The following is a 4,539-nucleotide window of genomic DNA, read 5'->3' as shown; positions in this document are numbered from 1 at the left end:
CAATAAAGTCTCCTATCCAGTCTCCTTTATACCCTGCTTTGTCTTTCTGTTTACTTTAATAATAAATGCTATGTGTTGTCCTACATCATGCTTGCTCACTCTGTGCTGATAATTGTCCCTTTGAATCCAGCTCATTCCTTTTAATAGTGACCTGATCCATGGTGTGGGCAGACTCAGGCTCTTCCATCCAGGTCGCCGCCAGTTCCTCACTCCCGCCAGCACTGTCGCCAGGAACATCTGTGAGGATCGCCTTGTGCGCCCACATGGGTTCCTCCTGGGCAAGGCCACCTTGTTGAAAATGATGTTTATTCGGCGTCTCGTGCCCAAGGCTAGTGCCAGGGGTTGAAGGGCAAGGCAGGCGGCAGCAAAAGCAAGCGGGGGAAGGTTTTGTTTACACAGCGGGTGGTTCCTGCGGGATCAGTGAGGAAAGGTCACTTCTCCTGACCCCTGCAGCCTGGCCCCAGCCCTCCTGGCTCCCTGCATCTTCCTCCAGGGCCAGTCCCGTCCATGCTGCACCGCCTGGACAGAAATGACCCGGCCAAGGTCACATGGCGGCTCACAGATCGGGCAGAGAGGCTAGTGCAGATGCTTGGCCCTGGCTCGCTGGGGGCCGCGGTCTCCGCTTCCGCTCCGGTGGTAACTGGCATTGGTCGTGGTTTTTCTGCACCAGGGCTCTGGGCTCCATCCCAGGCTCTGCGGGCGCCGTGCTCCCGGGGGCGCTGGCGGCGACGGGGTGAGGACGGGCGGGCTCTCAAGCTCTACGGGTCGAGCCCCACAACCCGCAGGATGCAGGCGCCTGGCTGTGGTCCCAGTGGGCGGGGGAGCGGGCCGGGCTGGCGGGGCGGGGCCGGGGGCGGGGCGTCGCCCCTCCGCGCCTGCGCCACTTGCCCTCCACTGAGAGCTTCGAACGCTGGCTTGGCTGTCGGGCGCGGTGGCCAAGTGGTAAGGCGTCGGTCTCGTAAACCGAAGATCGCGGGTTCGAACCCCGTCCGTGCCTGGACTTTCAGGTTGGGGTTAGGCAGTGGGCCTCTGGTGGCCTCTTGTGCACTGCCCCCACCTTCTGCTACTTGGCTTTTTTAACTTTTCGGGTTTTGTTCATAAGCCTTGCACAGAGCAGACATGTCTGGGATCCCTGTGTTGCTGATGGGGACACCTACACCCAAGGTGAACAGCTCGCACTAAGCATTGGAATAGCCGAGTATGGTCCTGTCATGCTGGTTTTGTATGTCCTGAGGGTGGGAGCACTTCCCAGAAAGGGCATTTTGAGCTTCTGGAGATGGGTTTTATTGGGTTCTATTTGTTCCTTGAAAGGTGAGTGAACCACACCGTGCATGCCCCTGCCTTTTTTGTCTGAATCAGGAAGCCAACCACATTGTTCAGTTGGTGGGTGCTTATTCCTTTCCCAGCCCTTGTGAACTGAGCCTTTGAGTCTGGCCCTAGCCAGCTATGACACCCCCCAAGTCATCTCTAAGGTAGACCGCCCAGTTTAATAGGATATTATGTTGAGTGCTTCCCATTCGGATACGCTCCAGCCTGTCTGTCCCTTTCTTTGATTGTGACACTCAGCACTGAAAATACTACTCCAGATATAGTCTCACTAATGGAACTTAACCTCCCTCATTCTACATTCCATACTTCTGTTAATGTGACCAAAAGTCACATTACCTTTCAATGCAGTTCACCAAAGGGAACTTCAGGTGGACTGAAAGTCAGCAGAGTCTCTTTGGAATAGTGTCTAGGGTTATCAAAAGATAGGATGTGGGCTCAGGCACCAGGGAAATATATTTATCATTTCCCTAATATTCCAATAAATGGAAGAGATGCTTGGCTTTTCAAGGGAATGCTGAACTAGGTGTCAGTGTCAACATGGAATTGTTACTGAATGCAAATAAAGGCAGATTCCAAATATCCAGGGATAGGAGGGAGAAATTTCCTGAACTACTGGGTATTGCCTTAAATCCTGTCTCTGAATTTGGATTACCGATTCTTGGAACTCTGAGGCTGGACATTGGGTTTCCTGCAGTAGCTGGAGGTGAGAATTCCATCCCAGCAGAGGGGGATGGATGAGCCAAGCCAAATCAATAAAAGAGGGTCAAGGTACAGAAGAAGTCAACATACAGATGTTGGGGGAAATGTGGGCCCCCAAAGGTGAAGAGCCAGAGCTAGGAATCAACTATGGACCCCAGGTCAAGGTTGGTCAGATATAAGCACCAGGGTGAACATGGGAGCAGAGAGGTCTTATAATGACCTTGAAGGCCTTCCGGTATCTACACTCACTTCTGTGGGGCTGGAGGTAGTTATTGGCTTAAAGGGTGAGGGGAGAGGCAGGAGGAGACACCTACACTGAGTTCCCTGCACGACCTCTATTCAACCACGTATATACCTTGGACTTCAACTTCCTTTGTTGCAAAATTTGAAAGTTGAGAAGATATTTCCTAAGTGCCTCGTGGCCTCAAATTTTACCTTCTAACTCGGAGCCTGGGCCTTGGACAAGGAAAGGGACCTCAAGCTGCCTCACTGTCTCGCCATGGCTGCCCAAGGTGGCGAATCACGGTAGCCCCTTTCACAGTGGGGCGTGGTCATTTCGACGTCATGATGGGATCTATGTGACCCTGGTTCCCCATCCAGAGAGTTACAATCAGTGCTCCCTGATGGGCAGGACTAGAGCTGCAAAGGCCCCCCCTGCCAGTTTCCTCTTGTGCAGACCTACCGCCATTGGCTCCCAGGTCTAGGACAGACTCAGGGCCTCTAGTACTGCAGCTTGAGAGCCATGTAGTGAGACACAGACATTGTGGGCAGCTAAAACCTCTAGGATATTTTAAAAATATAAACTACTTTAGGCCAGGCCTCTTTCTTCCTGTGAGTGAATATTATTTAACTTAAAAGCAGAATTTGGCAAGTATCTATATGTTGCCTCATGCTGTCAGTGTAGTCCAGTATTCCACCCTGAGATACATACACCAGGGCCAGGGACTGAACCTGCAACCCAGGTACGTGTCCTTGACCAGGAATTGAACCCGAGACCGTTCATTGTGCAGGGCCAACTCTCTAACCACTGACCTGCACCACACTGGGCGAGAGAGATATTTTTAAATCTCTTATTTTATAATAAAACTGATTCAGAAGCCACACAAATCAAGCGAATGTCTTAATGAATTGTAAGAATACCAACCAGGTGAGAGAACTCTGCCAGACACCCCAAAACCTCCTTCATTTGCCCCCTCCAAATGGCACTCCCTCATAGCCAGAAGTAGCCATACCACCTACTTTTTTTTATAGGAATCACTTCCTCACATTTTTACTTATCACCTAATTGAGCATCTTCGCATCTTCATACCTATAATTTAACTTTGCTCATTTTGAAAATTGATATATCTTTTAAGCTTTTTATTTCAACCACGAGGATTCTCTTCTTCCCTTTCATTCCCTTGCAAGGTATCTGTTGAGGAACCTGGCCCGTTTGAGCTGTGGAGTTTCCCATAATCTAGACTTTCCTGCCTGCATGCTCTTGGTGCAGTTCAACACGTTCCTCTGTCCTCCTCAAATCTTGCTGCAAATTAGCGAAATCAGACACTGAATCAGAGTCGGTTCAATCTCTTAGACGAGACTCAGGTGTCATCTCCTCTGATTCCCCCACGTCATGAGTCAGCTTCTTGTCTGGGACCCCTCTGTGCGTCTCACATCCTGGCTGGGAGGCCTTTAGGGCTGGGACAGTGTCTCACTCAGGTCTGTTTCCAGCACCTGGTCCAGAGACAGAGAACTGGACAAGAGAGGGCCCTCCTTGAGGGATTGAGGAAGTCTTCCCTGAGGAAGTGACATCGTGGTGGCTCTGGAGGATGCCCAGGAATGTGCCCGAGCACCACAAGATCTTGGGTATGTCTGCCCTCGTTCAATCATCTTTGACACTCAACTATCATGACTAGATTGCAGCTGAGCAAGCGGAGGAACTCTTCTTTCTCCCGTGGACTTTCTGACCTTGCACGTAAAATGCAATTCCAAATTAAGAAACAAATACTGCCCAGCTGGCGTGGCTCAATGGTTGAGATTTGACCTATGAACCAGGAGGTTATGGTTCAATTCCTGGTCAAGGCACATGCCCGGGTTGCGGGCTCCAGCCTTAGTGGGAGGCTTGCAGGAGGCAGCCGATCAATGATTCTCTCTCATCATTGATGTTTCTATCTCTCCCTCCCTCTCCCTTTACCTCTGAAATTAATAAAAAACACACTTTTTATTTTTTATTTTTATTTTATTTTTAAAAAAATATATTTTATTGATATTTTTTACAGAGTAGAAGGGAGAGGGACAGAGAGTCAGAAACATTGATGAGAGAGAAACATCGATCAGCTGCCTCCTGCACGTCCCCCACTGGGGATGTGCCCGCAACCAAGGTACATGCCCTTGACTGGAATCGAACCTGGGACCCTTCAGTCCACAGGCCGATGCTCTATCCACTGAGCCAAACCGGTTAGGACAGAAAACACATTTTTTAAAAAAAGAAACAAATACTCCTTCTCTGTAAATAGTTTTTATTAGTAAACG

At 50.0% G+C, this 4,539-nt stretch overlaps 1 non-coding gene across 1 annotated transcript; it reads left to right on the top strand.

Moving 5' to 3' along the window:
- The first annotated feature begins 925 nt into the window (after positions 1–925).
- Positions 926–997, top strand: TRNAT-CGU. Its single transcript has one exon. It is a non-coding gene; the product is annotated as a tRNA-Thr (tRNA).
- The last annotated feature ends 3,542 nt before the right edge of the window (positions 998–4,539 follow it).

This window comes from Myotis lucifugus, unplaced genomic scaffold, assembly GCF_000147115.1.
Source record: "Myotis lucifugus unplaced genomic scaffold, Myoluc2.0 scaffold_2446, whole genome shotgun sequence".
NCBI lineage: Eukaryota > Metazoa > Chordata > Mammalia > Chiroptera > Vespertilionidae > Myotis > Myotis lucifugus.
Note: the sequence above shows the minus strand (reverse complement) of the source record. Positions and strands in the feature narration are given on the sequence as shown.